Source organism: Balaenoptera borealis (genome assembly GCF_965194805.1).
Source record: "Balaenoptera borealis genome assembly, chromosome: 15".
In the NCBI taxonomy this organism is placed as follows: domain Eukaryota; kingdom Metazoa; phylum Chordata; class Mammalia; order Artiodactyla; family Balaenopteridae; genus Balaenoptera; species Balaenoptera borealis.
The window spans coordinates 6507807-6531186 of record NC_138871.1 but is presented as its reverse complement, the minus strand read 5'-3'; the positions used below and the strand labels follow the sequence as shown (position 1 = coordinate 6531186).

Here is a 23380-nt window from a genome sequence, read left to right as displayed (position 1 = left end):
TTCCCTGGAAGCTTCACTTTAATACAACACGTGGATGACTTATCTCTCTGCCCCCCTTCACAAGTCTCCTCACAAGAAGACACAGCATCTATTGGCTAAACTCCTAGCCTAAAAGTGACAAAGTCTCTAAGGAAAAACTACAATTTGTTCACACAAGTTCAAAATTTAGGACATTTAATCTCAGAGCAAGGACTGCATTTAGATCCAGACAGGCTTTATGGCACCCTGAACGTCCTAACGCTCAAAACCAAATTCCAACTGCAAGGTTTTCCTGGATTGGCAAGCTATTGTCGCAACTGGATCCCAAACTTTTCCCTTATGGCCCAACCTTTATATGCCTTGTTAAAAACTACTAAACCTAACCCTATCTTCTGGGAAGATTCAGATGGCATGACTTTTCAAATCTTAAAGTTTAATAACCCCCCTGCCCTTGGACATCCCAATGATCAACTCCCTTTCTTCCTTTTTGTATGAAAAAGAAGGGAATGTCCTTGGGGTACTCACCCAAAAGCAAGGGGATCACCACAAACCCACAGGATATTACAGCCAACAACTAGATCCCATAGCCTGGGATACCTCCCCTCCCCTGCCTCAGGGCTATACCTGCTACTGCCCTTCCTGCAAAGGCCACTGAGGAAACAGGCATGAGATCGCCCTTAACCATGTTGGGCCACATGCTGTCAAAGCTCTTAACTCTCATCATACTCAACATCTTTCAGTACACCATCTCACTTCCTAGGAAATTCTCCTGTTAACTGTCCCTTGTATATCACTCTTACCTGCTGTAATAACTTTAACTCTGCTTCTTTTCTCCCCACCTCTACTGAAAAAACCCTCATGATTGCTTAATATTGACAGATCACCTTCTCACCCCCCATGATGACTTATAGAAAACTCTTTTGGATAATGTTGACTTTTCATGGTTCACTGATAGTTCTCATTGGAAAGATGAAAATGGTAGATATTGTGCAAGATATGCAATATCAACTCCGTTTGAAGTAACTGAAGCAGCACCTTTGCCTTTGGCTGTTTCGGCCAAACAAGCCAAACCGTACACACTCACAGGGGCCTGTATCCTAGCCAAGCGCAAAACTTTCAAAGTTTATTCCAATAGTAGATATAACTTTGGAGTGGCTCACGATTTCAGAATGTTATGGAGACAACATGGCTTCCTTACTTCCAGCGGAGATCAAATTTAAGAAGGCCCTTATGTTCAGGAATTATTAGATGCCATACTCTTATCTGCTGCTTTGGCTATTATTAAGGTCCCCAGGCATTCTAAGCTTGACTATGGAAGCTAAAGGAAATCACCTTGCTGACATTTACACACACACACACACACACACACACACACACACACACACACACAAATGCTGTCTTCAAAGAGTCCAAAAGTCAAACCTCTGTCACAGTCCAAGGGAACGCATCTCCTGATGACAGTCTGGAGAAAATGACAAGAGACACCCAACAGTCAGGACCAGAGAAGGAAAAACATTACTGGCAGTCAAATGACTGTTGGTACGATAAGAAGAAAAACCTCTGGTTTGGACCAAATAAAAACCTGGTCCCACCAGAAATTCTAAAATCCCCACTACTGATCGCTGTACATGCATTAAACCACTGGTCTAGAGATAAAATGATGGCGTTTATGAATCAATACTGGTGGGGAAATATTAACAAGGCTGCAGAAAGTGCCCACTTTGCCTGCCCCACCTGCACAAGATACAATCCAGGGAAACCTGTCCTCACTGCTTCTGGGCACTTTAAATTGCCTATTGGGCCATTCGGGGTTTGACAAATGGACTTCATTCAGATATCCTTACTTCATGATACAAATGTGTCTTGGTGACGATTTTTATGTTTTCCCACTGGATTGAAGCTTTTCCATTTAGACAAGCTACTGCCTCTTCAGTAGCTAAAATCTTATTGGGAACACTCACCCCTACCCTAGGGAACCCCACTTGAGTTTCACAGTGACTAGGGAACCCATTTTACTGGTCAAATATCACGGCAAGTCTGTGCTGTTTGGCCAGTCCTACAACACTTTCACTTATCATCCTCAGTCTTCAGGACTAATCAGATGAACAAAGGGCATCATCAAAACTCAAGTGGCAATATTTGTGGAAACTCTTCAAGTATCTTGGCCAAAAGCATTGCCATTGGTCCTCCTAAATCTCAGATCCAGCCCCTTTGGAACTCAAACTCTCACCCTTTGAGATAATAACTGAGCGCCCCATGCATCTAGCCTCTGCCTCTTTTGACTTACAGTTAATAAAAGGAGATATACTTCTGTGTAGCAAGGTCTAATTAAACCCTTTGAAAGAAATCACACTCTAGTAGAGCAATCATTTTACAGTGCTCCCAGGAGATGAAGACCTCAAACACCCCGCAACCCGGGGATTTTGTTTATTGGAAAAGGGATCTCCAAAAAGCCTTTAACCAAACTGGAAAGGCCCTTATCAAGTGTTACCGACCAATACTTGTGCCTCCAAACTCCAAGAAGTTGACTCCTGGATCAATGTGTCTCATCTACAGAAAGCCCCACCCCTGACTGCACCTGCACACCAACTGGTGACCTCAAATTAAAGACTTCTAAGGATTGAAGCACATAACAGCTAAAGCAGACAGCTTTCCCAAGACAACAGGATCAGGCCTATATATTCTCTCCTTTCTGCCTTTTCTCACCTTGTTGTTTCCTTCTCTATCCTGGATAAACAATGCCCTCATTCCCATTACCCAACCCCTAGCAAAAGGGGGAAACCTTTCTGCCTGCTGGGTCTATCATCAGAAACCTAAATCTGCCCATGATGGCCGTGACCCTTTAGTCTTCCCTGTAGCAAACTTTTCCTTCATCTCCAATGTGACCGTTAACTATACCCACAGCCCTTTGGGTATTTCTTACCAAGTCAAACCTCTACAGCCAGGTTTGTACCTTGCTTTGACCCCTCCTCTGCCGTAACATTCAATGCAATTAATTGTATCTATACCACTTATAGTTCCCTGTTCTCACTACTACCTTAGGTCTGCTTGCCATAGCAAAACAATCCCCCTCTGTAGGGCCTTCGAGAACAAAGTCCACAGGACAGGACAGTTTCTCCCTAACTGTTCCCCAAACACCATCGACCCTTGGCTCAAAAGGGCCAACCAAATAATCTCAATTAATGGCACTATTAATAATCAAACCCTAGCAGGGGTCTTGTGTGCACCACCAGGTTCTATCTTTGTCTGCGGCAAATAAGCCTTAAAGGGGCCTATGGGTATTCAGACAGTTGGCGGACTGGATGCTGATGTTTACTAGAATTTCTAAGTCTCGCCATGAGCATCACAATACATGAGAAGCCTCCTGTTGATCTTCCCAATTAAAACTTCATCGCCGCCGCCTTAAGCGGGAAACCCCAGTAGGTCTACATGCTGCTGGATGTGCCTCCATCAAAGGGCACCTATCCCTTTGTGGGCTTTCACATCTAGGAACAAATCATTAGAAATCTCTCTCTGGAATTGGGAAAATTTGCCGATTTCACTGCTAATGCAATAGAAACTCAACAACGATCACTTCACTCATTGGCTAAAGTAGTTTTGTCAATCACAGAGCCCTTGTTACCTGCTTGTCGAATGAGAAGGTGTGTGTGGGAGAGCAAACACCACCTGCTGCACACAGACAAATTCCTCTGGAGCAGGAGAAACCCAACGACATAAAATTAGAGAACGAGCACTTTGGCTAAGACAAATTTCACCTGACAATCCATGGTTCTTTTATCTCTTCAGCTGGTTACCTTCAGGTTTGGGCTCCTAGTTTAGCACTATTATATAACCTGGGGTCATTATTCTGCTCCTCATCTTATTTTGTATAATCCCTTTTAAGCTTTGTACCTGATGCGCCTGCCAAACCTCTGTAGAAAGGATGTACCCAATAAGGTGATGCTGACTCAGTACTTCAAGGTGATCTCCAAAGCTTACAACTCTAGTAAGATAGACTTCAGGTGGGAAATGCCTCAGTTCTTCCTCTTCCCCTTCCCTGTTACTTAAATGTGGCCTCCATGGTTTCCAATCTGTGTACCTCCTCTGATGTGGGACTTGGCACCCAGGTGTGAAATTGACAAGGGAAACCTTAACTAAAACTGGTGTTGAGAAGGCCTGCAGAGGGAGCTCTTACACCCGACCATAGATGGCGACAGTGGTGGGACTGAAGTGAGCTTCTGACAGCATCTGGGGACAACTAGACACACAAGCTTGGCATCCATGGACCCTTTGAGCTTACTGTCTATCTCACTGTTTCTGGGGACCACTGGTAAGTTCCTCTTGGTTGAACTCGGTTCTTCTTGCATTCAAGCTCCTGATAATTGGCTTTCCTTTACAGGGCGGGTCCGCTTGAACTGGTAGAGGATTCTGCCTGCAGCCACTTGAGTTGGCAGACAGTTCTGCTCAGGGCCAAGCCCGCAGCCCTTCAGACCACAAAACCACAAAGCCCTGTCCCCAGATTCCACATCGGGAACTGCTGGTGGCAGCTACAGGTTCCTGTTTGCTTGGAATCAGTCCACAGTCCCCATTCTTCGGGGCCTGCAAGTTCAGTCCTTTTCCCACTTTCCAGATTTGCGTGGCTCCAGGAAACCCAAAGGCCTGGCTAAAAAAAGGGAGGGGGGGATCCTTTATATCTAGAGAGTTGAGTATACTACCACCTGATTATTTTATGTTTAACAACTATAATCCTGGAAGCTGCAATTATCTAACAAGCTGGCAAAATTTTACTAAAAACAACCTAGAATGACAATGGCCATTATGGGGAATGCTCCAATTAGACAAGATTGTTCAAAGAAATACATTGGAGAGCAAAGGATCCCAAACTGGACAGACAGAATGGGATACCTATTTTAATTGCTATGCATAAGATTACAAAACACTTCAAGATTCCAAAATAGCTTCATTAACAGACTCGTTACAAAAGGCTAACGGGGACTTCCCTGGTGGTGCAGTGGTAAAGAATCCGTCCTACAATGCGGGGGACATGGGTACGATCCCTGGTCAGGAAATTAGGATCCCACATGCCACGGGGCAACTGAGCCCACACACCTCAACTAGAGAGCCCACATGCTGCAAAGTACAGAGCCCATGCGCCCTGGAGCCCACGTGCCACAACTAGAGAAGAGAAAACCCGCACGCCACAACTAGAGAGAAGCCCATGCACCTCAGTGAAAGATCCCACATGCCGCAATGAAGATCCCACATGCCATAATGAAGACCCGATGCAGCCAAAAAAAAAAGGCTAAGGAAAAATTAAAGACAAAAAAGGTAGCTAACACAAAAGATGCTAGGACGGACGTGACGACTGATGTGACTCTTACTGCCCCCCCCCATCCTTTTTCACCTGAGTACTCACGTTTTACTAACTTTCCGTCTAAGATACCTTTTCACTACAGAGAGACTATCAGACAATTACCATTTAAAATAAAACTACCCAAGGTTGCAGATGAACCCTCTCAGGTGTCCTTCATCCCTTGGTCTAAGACTGAACAAAGAACTATAAAGAATTTTCTAAACCTAGAGAGGAACCCCAAAAGTTTTTTTGAAGAATTTAGAGTCACTGTCTGGGCCTGTGACCTTGGACTGCCAGATCTTTATCAGTTTGTACATGTGTGGTAGGACCTGGGGCAGCCCCCAAAATGGAGGCAAGAAACAAAACAGCAGGACATCCCTAGTGGTCCAGTTGTTAAGAATCCTCCTTCCAATGCAGGGGACGTGGATTCGATCCCTAGTTGGGGAACTAAGACCCCACATGCTGTGGGGCAACTAAGCCCATGCGCCACAACTACTGAATCCGTGAGCCACAACTACTGAGCCCGCACACAACTAAAGCCCACGCACCACAACTACTGAGCCCACGTGCCACAACTACTGAGCCTGCGTGCCACAACTAGAGAAGCCCGCATGCCACAACTAGAGAGCCCGTGTGCCACAACTAGAGAAGCCCACACACCACAACAAAGAGCCCGCGAGCCTCTACAAGAGCCCGCACACAACAAAGACCCAGCACAGCAAAAAAAAAAAAAAAGAAAAGAAAAGAAACAAAATGGCAAAACCCCAAGGATGATATTCGAGATCCTTAACCAGAAAGGGCTCACAAAACAGCAACTGCCCAGTTAACAAGCCATTCCTAGAATTTCCCTGCCTGCACCGATTTTGTCTATTATCCAGTCATGCAAACAAAGGAAAGATAAAACTGTGGCAGACTTTATAGCCCATCTGGAAGCTCTCCTTTTCTGGCATTCAGGGTTCCATACAATAAATAACCCAGACAGCCTGCTCTAGGTGCCCTCTTTGTAAATGGATTATCTCATGAGATTAATGGATTGACAAGAAGGCAGGAAATAGGATGGGAGGCCACAGGCCTGTCTAAACTCGTGACTACAGCTGAACACTCTGGAAGGACCCTGGAGCAACAATGCAAACAGAAATCCACCAAACTAACAGCCTTACAGATACAACAGCTCCAGGGCCAGAGACGCAAAATAACACCTGCATTGCAGTCCCCTAAGGGTCCAGTTTTTGAAATATGTTGGTCCAAAGACTGGTGTCACAGCTGTAATCAACTGGGACACTAAAAAAACAGATTGCCCTCAAACTATTACCAGTAGTTCCCATAAACCTCCAAGGGGAAACTAAAATTAAAATTAATGGGAAAACGTGCCAAATTTTAGTTGATACCAGAGCTGCATTTTCTACTTTAAATCCCACCCTCACAGGATGACAAATTCCTCGGAGTAAAAAGGAGGTTTCCATAGTGGTGGTATCTAATAAAGTTCAGAGAATTTTTATCTCAACTGGTACAAATGACTCTGGGACCTTTTACTGAAAAAACTTCCTTTGTGCTATGCGACCCAGCCCCCGTCATTCTATCAGCTGGAAATCTCCTTTCCAAATTAGAAGGTCTAATATGTTTTGCTTCCAATGGAAATCTCACCTTAGAATTTCCTGACCAACCTGAACCTGATCTTTTATGTTCCTTGTAGTGTTTCCAAGACAGAGAAAAGAAGTTCAACAAAAGTCCCCTAATTTAACTGACATACCCAAACATTTGTGGGCTGCTTGTAATACTGACATTGGAAGAATAAAAAGTGTGGAACCTAATATAAAGGTTCAGATAGATGTAGCTAAACCTTTCCCTAGGTTACCTCAATATCCATCGAAGCCTGAGACCATACAAGGCCATACAGCCAAAGCAGAAGACTTAAGCAACCAGGAGCTAACCATTCCCTGCACCAGACCTGCAACACGCCCATCTTACTGGTCTGGAAACTTAATGGACGGGGATGGCGATTTGTCCATGCCCTGAGAGTTACTAGTAAGATACAGGTGACCCTTGAACAATGTGGGCATTAGGGACGCCAACCCCTGTGCAGTTGAAATGTGCATATAACTTCACAGTCCGCCCTCCGCATCCGTGGTTTCACTTCCCCAGATGCAACCAACCTCGGAGCGTGTAGCACTGTAGTACTATTTACTGAAAGAAAATCCACACAAAAGTGAACCCACGCAGTTCAGACCATGAAGTTCAAAGGTCAACTGCAGGTAACCCCTTTTCCAGTTGTCCTGAATCCAAAACCCTCTGTCAAGGTTCCACCTGATTTGAAATGCTTCACTGCCGTAGACCTCTGTTCAGCCTTCTTCAACATCCCTTAGAGCCCAGAAGCCAATATCTACCTGCCCTTACTTGGAACAATCAGCAATATATCTGGACACTCACGCCTCGAGGACTCACTGGGGCCCCTTCTTATTTCTCCCAAATGCTCCACCAAGACATAAGCGCTCTATAGTTCCCAGGAAATCAACCCTTTCACGGTATGTAGAAGATCCCCTGCTGTGCTCAGCTACCCAAGAGGATCCACAAAAGACTCCTTGTATTTGCTCCAACCGAGAGCTGAAAAGGACAAAGTCTCTAAGGAAAAATTACAATTATCTCCAGACACTGTTCATTACTTAGGTCACCGTCTAAGCGCTGAAGGATTCCGCTATCTCCAAAAAGAATTCGGCTAACACAGGATTTCCTAGACCCACTACTAAGCAACAGCTTGGTGAATTCCTAGGTTTGGTTGGTTATTGCAGACCTTGGGTTCCTAAATTTTCTCTATTGGCTTCTCCACTCTATGAACTAACTAAAGTTTCAGTCCCTGAACTTCAAATAGTGAGGATCTCTAACATCAATAGGGTCCTGTCTCTGAACCTAATCCCTTTTGTTTAGGCTCTTTGAGAGACACTCATCCTTTTCCCCTTAGCTCCTCTGCCCCTATTCATTTATTAAGCCTAGATTTCTTAGAAAAGGATCATCCTGAAATTTCTTTCTCCCAAAAGGGGAAAATAATTGTAGAACTTGACACAGTTGAAATCCAAATAGCCAATCAGGTGAATTAAATGACCCTTAGGCATCTTTCATTTGCTCTGTCTCTGAGGGCACTGAAGCTGATTCTGAAGACTGATCATCTGCATCAGCTACCACCTTACTTACAGGGAAAATCTCCAACTCATACTGACAAAATCCACAGTGTACCTCTCATCAAGATTCAGACAGATCCCTCAGAACTTCTCCCTAGGGAATTGGTCAATACCCTGTAGGTAAAGAAGCCCTTCAAAGTATAAAGCCCATAGTAGAAGATTACAAAGCTCAGGGCCTCATTATCCTTTGCATTGATCCCTATAACACTCCTATTTTGCCTGTAAGAAAACCCAAGGGCCAAGGAGAGAGGTTTACCCAGGTTCTCCAAGCAATACACTGTTATCCCTCGAACCCTGTTGTTCCGAACCCTCACACACAACTGACATCCATTTCCACTGGAAGCAAACTTTTTCACTGTAACTGAGTTATGCAGTGTGTACTTTGGTATTTCAGTTGAAAAAACTAGCCAATATCTTTTTGCCTTCACCTAGGAAGGACAATAATACACGTGAACAGTAATGCTCCAGGGTTTCACAGAAAGTCTCTCTTACTTTTCACAAATCTTGAAACCTGATTTGGGTGAAATAAAGTTTTCTGCAGGCTCTACTCTGTTACAATATACAGTTGACCCTTGAATAACGTGGGGGCTAGGGATGCCGACCCCCAATGCAGTTGAAAATCTGAGTATAACTTTACAGCTCTTCATATCCATGGTTCCACATCAAGGGATCCAACCACCTGCAGGTTATGTAGCACTGTAGTGCGTATTTACTGAAAAACAAAAAAAATCCACATATAAGTGGACTCGGGCACTTCAAACCCATGCTGTTCAAGGGTCAACTGTATAGATGATTTGTTTCTATGCTCTCCTTCTCAAACCTCTTCACAGAAGGACAGCATCCACCTGTGGAAACTTTTGGCTTAAGGGACATAAAGTCTCCAAAGAAAAATTGCAGTCTGCCCAAACTCAAGTTCAATATTTTGGGCACCCAATCTCAGAACAAGGACTACATTTGTATCCAGGTAGGAGTCATGGCATCCTGAACTTCCCAAAGCCTAAAACTCTGCACCAATTACAAGGTATTCTTGGGCTAGCTGGCTGCTATCAAAATTGGATTTCAAATTTCTCTCTTGTGGCCCAGCCTCTACACGCTTTATTAAAAAGCAGCAAACCTGATCCCACCATTAGAGGAGATCAAGATGACATAGCTTTGAAGTCTTTAAGAAAAGTTTAATGAGACAACCTACCCTTGGACATCCTCAATATCAGCTTCCTTTTCCCTCTTTGTAGGTGAGAAGGAAGAGAACAGCCTTGAAGTACTCATCCAAAAACATGGGGACCGTCATCAACCCATAGGGTATTATAGCCAACAGCTGTAACTTATGGCACTGGGATACTCCCTTTTCCTCAGAGCCATTCCTGTCACTACCTTTCTGGTTAAGGCCACCAAAGAAAGAATCATGGGATCCCCTTTAACCATCTCTGTACCCATGCAGTGAAGCCCTCCTGAATTCTCATAACACCTATGAAATCCTTTTGCTAACTGCTCCTCACATAACTCTTTCATGTTGTGATAACCTCAATCCTGTTTTTCTTCTCCCCTCTTCACTGATGAAACTCCTCATGACTGTTTAACACTGACAGACCACCTTTTGACTCTCCATATTAACTTATAGGAGACTCCTCTGACCAATGCAGGTTTTTCATGGTTTACTGATGGCTCCTATTTAAAAGATGAACATGTTGAATATCATGTTGTATTTGCTATTACAACTTCTCTTGAAGTCACTGAGACAGCACCTTTACCTTTGGCTACTTTGGCCCAACAGGCTGAATTATACACTCTCACTCTTTAGTCAAAGGCAAAACCACAAACATTTTGATCTGTAGCCGATAAGCATTCCTTGCCACTGTACATGCAATAAACCACTGGTCCAGTGACAAAGCACTCATGAACTAATATTGGTGGGAAAATAATAAAGCTACAAGACGTACCAACCTTGCTTGTCCCACATGTCCAAAATACAATCCAGGGGAACGTGTTCACGTTACTCCTGGACATTTTGAATTGCCTGATGGACCATCCAAGGTTTGTCAAATGGATTTCATACAGCTTCCCCCATCTCATAGATATAAATGTTTTAATCATGGTCTGTATGTTTTCTCACCGGAGTGAAGCTTTCCCTTGTAGATATACAACTGCTCCTAAGGCTAAAATTTTGTTATAAAAGATTATCCCTTCCTGGGGACCCCCTCTCGAGCTTCATTATAGAAGGAACTCATTTTACAGGTCAAGTGCTACAACAAGTCTGTGCTGTCTGGCCAGTTTTACAACATTTTCACTGGGCTCACCATTCTCAGTCCTCAGGGTTAGTTGAAAGCGCTAATAGCACTATTAAAATTCATTTGGCAAAATTTGTAGAGACCGTCCAAATACCTTGGCCAAAAGCATCGCCTTTGGTCCTTCTGAATCTCAGATCCACCGCCTTGGCAACTCATAAACTCTCACCCTTTGAGACAGTCACAGGACACCCAATGCACTGGCCCCTGCCTCTTCTGATCCGCAGCTGTTAAAAGAACATATATGTCAATATGGTAAAGGCCTAATTTCTTCTATTAAAAATAATCATGCTGGCAGAAATGCTGAAACTGGGCCATTCCTAAATGACTGGGGGCAGGAGTTTGTGCTTTCCAAAATTTCTCAGTGCTTTAAACAGAGTAGGTGACATAAGGAACTTGGAAAATTATGAGAAGTTAACGTTCTATCCTGACCTAAGCCGTGTGGCTGACAGGGTCTTGGTGCTCCGGCCGGGTGTCAGGCCTGTGCCTCTGAGGTGGGAGAGCCGAGTTCAGGACATTGGTCCACCAGAGACCTCCCGGCTCCATGTAATATCAAATGGCGAAAGCTCTCCCAGAGATCCCATCTCAACGCTAAGACCCAGCTCCACTCAACGACTAGCAAGCTACAGTGCTGGACACCCTATGCCAAACAACTAGCAAGACAGGAACACAACCCCACCCATTAGCAGAGAGGCTGCCTAAAATCATACCAAGTTCACAGACACCCCAAAACACACCACCGGATGCGGTCCTGCCCACCAGAAAGACAAGATCCAACCTCATCCACCAGAACACAGGCACCAGTTCCCTCCACCAGGAAGCCTACACAACCCACTGAACCAACCCTTAGCCACTGGGGGCAGACACCAAAAACAACGGAAACTACGAATCTGCAGCCTGCGAAAGGAGACCCCAAACACAGTAAGTTAAGCAAAATGAGAAGACAGAGAAACACACAGCAGATGAAGGAGCAAGGCAAAAACCCAACAGACCAAACAAATGAAGAGGAAATAGGCAGTCTACCTGAAAAAGAATTCAGAGTAATGACAGTAAAGATGATCCAAAATCTTGGAAACAGAATGGAGAAAATACAAGAAACGTTTAACAAGGACCTAGAAGAACTAAAGAGCAAACAATGATAACACCACAATAAATGAAATTTAAAATTCTCTAGAAGGAATCAGTAGGAGAATAACTGAGGCAGAAGAATGGATAAGTGACCTGGAAGATAAAATAGTGGAAATAACTACTGCAGAGGAGAATAAAGAAAAAAGAATGAAAAGAATTGAGGACAGTCTCAGAGACCTCTGGGACAACGTGAAACGCACCAACATTCGAATTATAGGGGTCCCAGAAGAGGAGAAAAAGAAAGGGACTGAGAAAATATTTGAAGAGATTATAGTTGAAAACTTCCCTAATATGGGAATGGAAACAGTCAGTCAAGTCCAGGAAGCCCAGAGAGACCCATACAGGATAAATCCAAGGAGAAACAAGACACACATTAATCAAACTATCAAAAACTAAATACAAAGAAACAATATTAAAAGTAGCAAGGGAAAAACAACAAATAACATAAAAGGGAATCCCCACACGGTTAACAGCTGACCTTTCAGCAGAAACTCTGCAAGCCAGAGGGGAGTGGCAGGACATATTTAAAGTGATGAAAGGGAAAAACCTACAACCAAGATTATTCTACCCAGCAAGGATCTCATTCAGATTCGACGGAGAAATTAAAATCTTTACAGACAAGCAAAAGCCAAGAGAATTCAGCACCACCAAACCAACTTTACAACAAATGCTAAAGGAACTTCTCTAGGCAGGAAACACAAGAGAAGGAAAAGACCTACAATAACAAACCCAAAACAATTAAGAAAATGGTAATAGGAACATACATATTGATAACTACCTTAAATGTAAATGGATTAAATGCTCCAACCAAAAGACATAAACTGGCTGAATGGATACAAAAACAAGACCCATATATATGCTGTCTACAAGAGACTCACTTCAGACCTAGGGACACATACAGACTGAAAGTGAGGAGATGGAAAAAGATATTCCATGCAAATGGAAATCAAAAGAAAGCTGGAGTAGCAATTCTCATATCAGACAAAATAGACTTTAAAATAAAGACTATTACAAGAGACAAAGGAGGACACTACATAATGATCAAGGGACCAATCCAAGAAGAAGATATAACAATTGTAAATAGATATGCAACCAACATAGGAACACCTCAATACATAACGCAAATGCTAACAGTCATAAAAGGGGAAATCGAAAGTAACACAATAATAGTAGGAGACTTTAACACCCCACTTTCACCAATGGACAGATCATCTAAAATGAAAATAAATAAGGAAACACAAGCTTTAAATGACACATTAGACAAGATGGACTTAATTGATATTTATAGGACATTCCATCCAAAAACAACAGAATACACTTTCTTCTTAAGTGCTCATAGAACATTCTCCAGGATAGATCACATCTTGGGTCACAAATCAAGCCTTGGTAAATTTAAGAAAATTAAAATCATATCAAGTATCTTTTCCAACCACAAGGCTATGAGACTAGATATCAATTACAGGGAAAAAAAACTGTAAAAAATACAAACACGTGGAGGCTAAACAATACACTACTAAATAACCAAGAGACCACTGAAGAAATCAAAGAGGAAGTAAAAAAATACCTAGAAACAAATGACAATGAAAACATGACAACCCAAAACCTATGGGATGCAGCAAAAGCAGTTCTAAAAGGGAAGTTTATAGCAATACAATCCTACCTCAAGAAACAAGAAACATCTCAAATAAACAACCTAACCTCACACCTAAAACAATTAGAGAAAGAAGAACAAAATACCCCAAAGTTAGCAGAAGGAAAGAAATCATAAAGATCAGATCAGAAATAAATGAAAAAGAAATGAAGGAAACAAGAGCAAAGATCAATAAAACTAAAAGCTGGTTCTTTGAGAAGATAAACAAAATTGATAAACCATTAGCCAGACTCATCAGGAAAAAAAGGGAGAAGACTCAAATCCACAGAATTAGAAATGAAAAAGAAGAAGTAACAACTGACACTACAGAAATACAAAGGATCATGAGAGATTACTATAAGCAACTATATGCCAATAAAATGGACAACTTGGAAGAAACAGACAAATTCTTAGAAAAGCACAACCTTCTGAGACTGAACCAGGAAGAAACAGAAAATATAAACAGACCAATCACAAGCACTGAAATTGAGACTGTGATTAAAAATCTTCCAACAAACAAAAGCCCAGGACCAGATGGCTTCACAGGAGAATTCTATCAAACATTTACAGAAGAGCTAACACCTATCCTTCTCAAACTATTCCAAAATACAGCAGAGGGAGGAACACTCCCAAACTCATTCTACGAGGCCACCATCACCCTGATACCAAAACCAGACAAAGATGTCACAAAGAAAGAAAATTACAGGCCAATATCACTAATGAACATAGATGCAAAAATCCTCAACAAAATACGAGCAAACAGAATCCAACGGCACATTAAAAGGATCATATACCATGACCAAGTAGGGTTTGTCCCAGGAATGCAAGGAATCTTCAATATACACAAATCAATCAATGTGATAAACCATATTAACAAATTGAAGGAGAAAAACCATATGATCATCTCAATAGATGCAGAAAAGCTTTCAACAAAACTCAACACTGATTTATGATAAAAACCCTCCAGAAAGTAGGCATAGAAGGAAATTACCTCAAGATAATAAAGGCCATATATGACAAACCCACAGCCAACATCGTTCTCAATGGTGAAAAACTGAAACCATTTCCTCTAAGATAAGGAACAAGACAAGATCGTCCACTCTCACCATTATTCAACATAGTTTTGGAAGTTTTAGCCACAGCAATCAGAGAAGAAAAAGAAATAAAAGGAATCCAAATCGGAAAAGAGGAAGTAAAGCTGTCACTATGTGCAGATGACATGATACTATACATAGAGAATCCTAAAGATGCTACCGGAAAACTACTAGAGCTAATCAGTGAATCTGGTAAAGTAGCAGGATACAAAATTAATGCACAGAAATCTCTTGCATTCCTATACACTAATGATGAAAAATCTGAAAGAGAAATTAAGGAAACACTCCCGTTTACCACTGCAACAAAAAGAATAAAACATCTAGGAATAAACCCACCTAAGGAGACAAAAGAGCTGTATGCAGAAAACTATAAGACACTGATGAAAGAAATTAAAGATAATACAAACAGATGGAGAGATATACTATGTTCTTGGATTGGAAGAATCAACATTGTGAAAATGACTATACTACTCAAAGCAATCTACAGATTCAATGCAATCCCTATCAAACTACCAATGGCATTTTTCACAGAAATGGAACAAAAAATTTCACTATTTGTATGGAAACACAAAAGACACTGAACAGCCAAAGCAATCTTGAGAAAGAAAAATGGAGCTGGAGGAATCAGGCTCCCGGACTTCAGACTATACTAAAAAGCTACAGTAATCAAGACAGTATGGTACTGGCACAAAAACAGAAAAACAGATCAATGGAACAGGATAGAAAGCCCAGAGATAAACCCACGCACATATGGTCACCTTAGTTTTGATAAAGGAGGCAAGATTATACAATGGAGAAAAGACAGCCTCTTCAATTAATGGTGCTGGGAAAACTGGACAGCTACATGTAAAAGAATGAAATTAGAACACTCCCTAACACCATACACAAAAAGAAACTCAAAATGGATTAAAGACCTAAATGTAAGGCCAGACACTATAAAACTCTTAGAGGAAAACATAGGCAGAACACTCTATGACGTAAATCACAGCAAGATCCTTTTTCACCCACCTCCTAGAGAAATGGAAATAAAGACAAAAATAAACAAGTGGGATCTAATGAAACTTAAAAGCTTTTGCACAGCAAAGGAAACCATAAACAAGACGAAAAGACAACCATCAGAATGGGAGAAAATATTTGCAAATGAAGCAACTGACAAAGGATTAATCTGCAAAATATACAAGCAGCTCATGCAGCTCAATATCAAAAAAACAAACAACCTAATCCAAAAATGGGCAGAAGACCTAAATAGACATTTCTCCAAAGAAGATATACAGATTGCCAACAAACACATGAAACGATGCTCAACATCACTAATCGTTAGAGAAATGCAAATCTAAACTACAATGAGGTATCACCTCACACCAGTCAGAATGGCCATCATCAAAAAATCTACAAACAATAAATGCTGGAGAGGGTGTGGAGAAAAGGGAACCCTCTTGCACTGTTGGTGGGAATGTAAATTGATACAGCCACTGTGGAGAACAGTAGGGAGGTTCCTTAAAAAACCTAAAGCAGAACTATGATACGACCCAGCAATCCCACTACTGGGCATATACCCTGAGAAAACCATAATTCAAAAAGAGACATGCACCACAATGTTCAATGCAGCACTGTTTACAATAGCCAGGTCATGGAACCAACCTAAATGTCCATCGACAGATGAATGGATAAAGAAGATTTGGCACATTTATACAATGGAATATTACTCAGCCATAAAAAGAAATGAAATTGAGTTATTTGTAGTGAGGTGGATAGACCTAGAGACTGTCATACAGAGTGAAGTAAGTCAGAAAGAGAAAAACAAATACTGTATGCTAACACATATATGGAATCTAAAAAAAGAAAAAAAAAACTGGTTCTGAAGAACCTAGGGGCAGGACAGGAATAAAGACGCAGATGTAGAGAATGGACTTGAGGACACGGGGAGGGGGAAGGGGAAGCTGGGACGAAGTGAGAGAGTGGCATGGACATATATACACTACCAGATGTAAAATAGATAGCTAGTAGGAATCAGCCACAAAGCACAGGGAAATCAGCTTGGTGCTGTGTGACCACCTAGAGGGGTGGGAGGGAAACGCAAGAGGGAGGAGATATGGGGATATATGTATATATATAGCTAATTCACTTTGTTACACAGCAGAAACTAACACACCATTGTAAAGCAATTATACTCCAATATCCAATGAAGATGTTCAAAAAAAAACAACCATGCTCTGATAGAGCAATCTTTTCACAGTGTGCTCCAGGGAGACAAGGACCTTTAGCGTAACACCTTGCAACCTGGAGATTTTGTCTACTGAAAAAGACACCTCTGGAAAAACTCTCTTCAACTTCATTGGAAATGCCTGTATCAGGTACCACTAACCAACGCTGGTACTGCCAAAACTCCAGAAAACAGACTCTTGGATTCATGTGACACATCTAAAAAAAGAACCAAACTCTGGCTGGACCTGCACACCACCTGGTGACTTGAAGGTAAAGATACCCCAGAATTGAAACAGATGACATCTGATGAGACAGCTTTCCCAAGATGTCCAGACTAGCCCCATCAGAAAGTTCAGGATTCACAGTCTCTCTCTTTCATCTGGACTATTAACTGAGCCTAGTTTCTTATTCAAATTCATGGTCTCTGAATTTGCAAGCTACAGGCTGTATTACTGATAAAACACTTGGTTCCAAACAGTTCTTCTCAGATAACAACAACAAAAAAATTCTTTGAAGTTTTGCTATTTTTGCAAAAAGTTCATTAGCTATTGCTTCATGTTTATTCCTGCACTGTGTCTTCCCAAAGAGCTTGTTTAATTCTTTCAGTTTTGAGGGCGCACTTGTATCACTATTCTAAGATACAAATTTTAGATGGGAAATGCCCAAGAGATCTCCCTCTTACCCCTCCTTGTTACTTGAATATGACCTTGATAGGTTTCTAATCTGTGCACTTTTCCTCTGACATGGGTCACAACACCCAGGAAAGGTCCTTCCTGACATCGAGGGACAAAAGGCCACTAAATCTGAAAAAAACCTGACTCTTGATCAGTGATGCTTTCAGAGAAAGATCTTGATCAAAAGGGGGAAATGTGAAAATTAATAAACAGAAACCTCATTTAAAATGGAGTAGTGATGCCAGAAGGGGGCGCTCTCATGTCCTACCACTTGACATCAATTGCACACCCAACAGAAAGAGACATGCCTTGCATCTCCAACAGGAAGAAGGTGACTACTTTACTACCCAACAGGAAGAAGGTGACTACTTTACTACCCAACAGGAGGAAGGAAGAATTTCTCCTTGCTTGGCAATAACCCAGCTAATGAGACACTGTCATGACTGAGCCAATGAAAAGCCATTACACTTCGAACTCCAGGTTCCTCCAGTGGATTCTTTGTTTATAACAGCCCCTCCCAACTCCACCTTCTCCTCTATAAAAGAATGTTCCACCCCTTTGTTCACCAGACTTGCCTGTGGTTCACCACAGACTGCATGTCCCAAATTGCAATTCTTTGTTGATCCCCAATAAACCCATTTTGCTGGTAAAATAACTGGCTGTTTTATTGTTTTAGGTCAACAAGGTAGACTGCTTCTGCCCCAAAAATATGGATCAATATTTCACACTTTAACTGAACATGAGACCCTCTTTCTCTTCTTACTCTGACAATGGCCTGGAAAGATAAAGCCCTTTCTTCACCTCCATGGTCATATGGTTATCTACATCAGATTTGTCCCCACTCACTAAGAAATCTCACCAGCAGCATCCATCTTTGCAAGGCATTTAGAATAATTCTTTAAACTAGGAGATTCTCTCCCCACAGGCACTAAAAAACTGACTTACTCCTGGCTTAACAAGTAAAGGCAGCAGTCCCTAAAAATGACATACCTAATAAGGTGTTGCTAGCTCAGCACTTCAAGATGATCTCCAATGCTTATGACCTTGACAAAATACAGCCTTTGGAAAAGAAACACCTGAGAGTTCTCCCTACTACCTTTCCTTGTTACTCAAATGGGCCTGAAGTGGTTTCCAGTCCACACACTGTCCATCTAACATGGGACATGACACTCAGGAAAGGTCCTTCCTGGCCTCAAGGGATGAAGGCTACTGAACTCAGAAAACCTGACTTTTGATTAGCAATGCTTCTGGACAAAAATCTTGTTAAAAAGGGGAAAATGTGAAAATTAGTAAAGAAAATGTCAACCAATGTCGGAAGTTGGGGAGGCCTGCAGAGGAAGCTCTCACACCCTACCACTCATTGTCAATTACCTCAAGCAGGAAGAGACTTACCTTGCATCTCCACTACCCCAGCAGGAAGAGATTTTCTCCTTGCCTAGCAACAAGCCCGGCCAATAGAAAATGCTGCAAGTTAGCCAATGAGAAGCTGTCAACACCCTGAACCCTTACTTTTCTCCAATGAACTTTCATTTTTCTTTTGCTAATGTATTCCTCATCCCACCCTCTTTTTTTATAAAAGCCTTCCATTTTGTATAACTCCCCAGGGTATCACTCTGCTTGCTAGAGGAGATGCTGTCTGATCCATGAATCATTTAATAAAGCCAATTAGGTCTTCAAATGTACTCAGTTGAATTTTATTTTTTAATAGGACCCATTAATCACAGACATTCCCACATGCTAGACAGCCACTCATATGATATGGGACCCAACCAAACATAAACTTCCACCAAAAAACAAAAACAAAAACTCTGCCAGGTACAGCTGCACACCATTCTGCTCACTGTCAATCTTATTACTACTGAATTGGGAGCTTTCACTGGTTTGCAGACTCTTTAAGTAAGCCATTGTTTCAACCAAACATAGCAAGTGCTGAAACCCACATCAACCCAACTGGGTATCCATTTAAAACTGATACCAAATCCCACATCCTAGACATCACCCTGGCCCAGAATCTCACTGCTCAGATGACATCTCAGACCACAAGTCTGCCACTGGAGACAACTTTACACCCTGGGCACTAAGACCTCCGCCCACGGACTGCCTTTCCTAAGGTACAAATTGGACACAAGACATTTTTGCTATTCTTCCTTCAAAATTATGCACTCTATTATGTTTCTCAGCTTGCTGTCTGCTTAGCCCATAATCCTGGTATATATATTCCTTACTCTCTGCAACACATATAGCCCCCTACACTCCCATGCCTAAAGGGAAATCTGGCAGATGTTACTATCAATACCATTTGTACACCATTCCAAAAATTAATGGCGATTATTACTTTCCTCAGGAAGCATCTGCTGTCTTACCAAAGTCAACCCTTCAAGCCCCTAGGAGAGGACCGCTCACTCCCCACTGCCTTCTCCTACTACTGCCCTCCAGCTTTCCACCAGAACCTCCTGCCCTGTGTCTCTCCCCATAACCACTCCTTTCCCTCAGTTACACACACATACCACTGTGAAAATGCTTTAACGAACCCTAACTCAGAATTGGAATTAGGAATCCACAAGATCACATCTTGAACAGCACTGCAGGAAGAAGGAAGACTGCCCCCTTGGCCTGGCAACAGCAAGCTGCCCTCCCTTGCAGTCAATGAAAAGGCGCCACCACTGCAACCTCTCATTTTCCACTGATGAACTTTTGCTCAAAGCAACCTCTCCTGGGACTCCCCTCATGGTCCAGTGGGTAAGACTCCACACTCCCAATGCAGGGGGCCCGGGTTCGATCCCTGGTCGGGGAACTAGATCCTGCATGCATGCCGCAACTAAGAGTTCACATGCCGCAACTAAGAGTCTGCATGCCACAACTAAGAAGTCCGCATGCCTCAACTAAGAAGTCCGCATGCTGCAGTTAAAGATCCCGCATGCCTCTACTAAGACCTAGCACAGCCATAAATAAATAAATAGAACAGAATAGAATAGAATACTTCAAAAAAAAAAATCCCTCCCAACTTCCTCCTTTCCTCTATGAAGGAACACTCTCTGCCTTTGCTCTCCAAACTTGCCTGTGGTTCACCATAGTTTGCTTGTCCCAAATTGCAATTCCTCTGCTATTTATGAATAAGCTCAATTTTGCTGGCTGAACTGATCTTTTTTTTTTTTTTCCAAAAAGGTTGACACCACTAACCGCTAATATACTTTACTAAATTACCAGATCATACCCTCCAATAGCACAACTGCTCGACCTGCCATCTTGACCCAAGAAATACACCAAGATATTATTATCAGACTAATACTTTTAACACACTTTACAACTCTCCCAAAATATTATTAAAGAACACCCCCCCCAAAAAAATTCCAGATCTGTGATCTTGGCTAATGCCATATAAATGGGAAACTTAATTATAAGCTGGCCTCAAGGACTCCTTATACCTTCACCAGTGTTCCTCTGTGTTTTATTTTACTCTCATAAAAAACGCTTTCTATGCTGTTTAAGGTAACTTATGCCCTATTCTCTAAATGTCTCCATTGTCTCTGTTATCACCCCAAGTTTCCTTAATGTGATGTCAAAACATGAGGACTAATTGTATTAATCATGTTTTTAAAAAATATTTTTATGATATTTTGACTTCTTGAGGGTCCCCCTCACAGGGGAGAGATGGCCCCTCCTGGGGTAGCCAATACTTAAGAGACAGCAAAGGGCTCACAAGGGAGCACGACTTTCATACAAAAACCAACAATCCAGCGCTCACATTCTGAGCACCTCCTCTGATGGCTCTTACCCTCCAAGAGGCAATATTCCTCTGCCTGAATCACCCAGGGCCGGTACCAGACAACTAGAGACCACCCTGCAGCCCACAGCCCACCGACATTATACAAAGTAGCCGCGTTGTTTCCCCTTTCCTGCCAAAATACAACGCCCCGTGCCTTCCCTTCACTCCTGTCTCTGCCTCCGGACGCTGGGTGCTTCCCCAAGTGGCCCCAAGTGCCATGCCTCTCATTTCTAACAGAACTGTGAATAACAGTAAACTCTTCTTTCAATGGCATGGACCTCTCTGCATTGTTACTCAGTCACGGTTACAAATTAAGACCCAGGCATAAATCAGAGATACGGTTCCCAACGTGGCCAAGTACAATGGTGGCACTGTAATTTCTTCTTTATTTTATGTTGCTGAAATATCCTAATATTCCAATATGCACTACTAGAATATACACCTAAGATCCACTACTAAAAGCTACTTTATAGGATCCAGCAGATGTTGGTAATTTTTTTTAGCAGTGGGTAAGTGATAGGTGAAGTTAACGTGAGCAATTGTAAGGGTGAAAAAACCTTCTTCTAGGAGACTGAAGTCAATGGCTTAGACTTAAGCATCTAGGCCTAGTAGAGAGGAGGTGATACTTGGCAACATTCAGGGTTCAATTCTTCCCCTGTGTGGCTGGCACAGACACCCCCCTACCCATTCAAATCTAGCTTCCTTGGGAATTAGGTTTTGGTGAACCACAGAATCAGAACAGGGCCTTTTAGTAGGGATGGTGCTAAAGACAAAGAGCTTCTTTCTGTAAGTTGCCACTGCTACCCACGTTAAAATGGGAGATAGGGACCTCCCTACTTGACTCCACAGGCATATCTGGGAAAAATAAAACCTCGTGCTTTACACAGAAAGAAACCACCCACATTTATTTTCCTCCTAATGAGCTACTATCTTTCTTCCTCATATCTTTGATATTTCTTTTTTTTTATTATTTGAAAGACAGCATCGAAATTTTAAACAGTAATTTAAGTGGTGAGGGAAAACATAAAAAAAGAAAGGAAGGAGAAAAAACAGATGAATAATTTTTATACAGTATGTTTTTTTAACCATAACTTTTAAAATTTTAATTAATTAATTAATTTATTTATTTTTGGCTGTGTTGGGTCTTCGTTTCTGTGCGAGGGCTTTCTCTAGTTGTGGCAAGCGGGGCCACTCTTCATCGCGGTGCGCAGGCCTCTCACTGTCGTGGCCTCTCTTGTTGCGGAGCACAGGCTCCAAACACGCAGGCTCAGTAATTGTGGCTCACGGGCCCAGCCGCTCCGCGGCATGTGGGATCCTCCCAGACCAGGGCTCGAACCCGTGTCCCCTGCATTGGCAGGCAGATTCTCAACCACTGCACCACCAGGGAAGCCCTCAGATGAATAATTTTTAAAAGCAGCTTACAGATCCTAATGACTATACAGCTAGGTCAGGCAATGGAGTATTTTGATCTTATCAACTGCCAATTTTCAAATAATTTTATGACAAAATGATAATATGGGTCACAGCAATTTTACCATCTATAAATTTGTTCCTTGATGATTCGAAAGTCCCGTGGTAAGACCTGACGTATGTTAAGAGTTGAGATATAACTTATTAAACATTCGGGGTTTCTTGGTTTGGGTGGGAGGAGCAGTTTAAGAAAAGACATTATTTTGGTTATAAAAATGAGATCACATCCAAAATTTGGCACATGAATTGGCTAGAACTTATGGTGGTTGCATGGATAAACCTGAAAAATTTTAACTGTTTTAATTTGGAACTTACAAAAATATCCTTTCAATTCAGAAGACAGGGACACACAGGGAACAAGATACCCCCAAAATCTCCTGGGCTTTCAGAATACTGCCTGTCAGGATGTCAGCTGCGTTTCAAAGACACAGGCAGGGATGGAATTCGGAGTCAAGCCACTTAGGAGAGTGAACGGAAAAATACCTAACAGAGTGTACTGTACTTCCAGTGCTAAATTTAAAGAAGAAAAATGACTCCCCTACACTGTTATTACTCTAAATAGATTCTGTTTTTATTCTGATGTAACTAGAGCATTAGGGTCAGAACACTTTCAGTAAAATTAAACTGGAATACTCTGACTTTGCACG

The 23380-nt window shown here is 42.1% G+C and overlaps 1 protein-coding gene across 2 annotated transcripts in view; it reads right to left on the bottom strand.

Annotated features, from left to right (window-relative positions):
* The window catches only part of LONRF2 (LON peptidase N-terminal domain and ring finger 2), a 134435-nt gene that overhangs the window by 39595 nt on the left and 71460 nt on the right, over nt 1-23380 (bottom strand). For both annotated transcript variants that reach the window (XM_082356172.1, XM_082356171.1), the window contains exon 15: nt 10864-10993. The gene's annotated coding sequence lies outside the window, so the exon portion shown is untranslated. The remainder of the gene's footprint in view (nt 1-10863; nt 10994-23380) is intronic.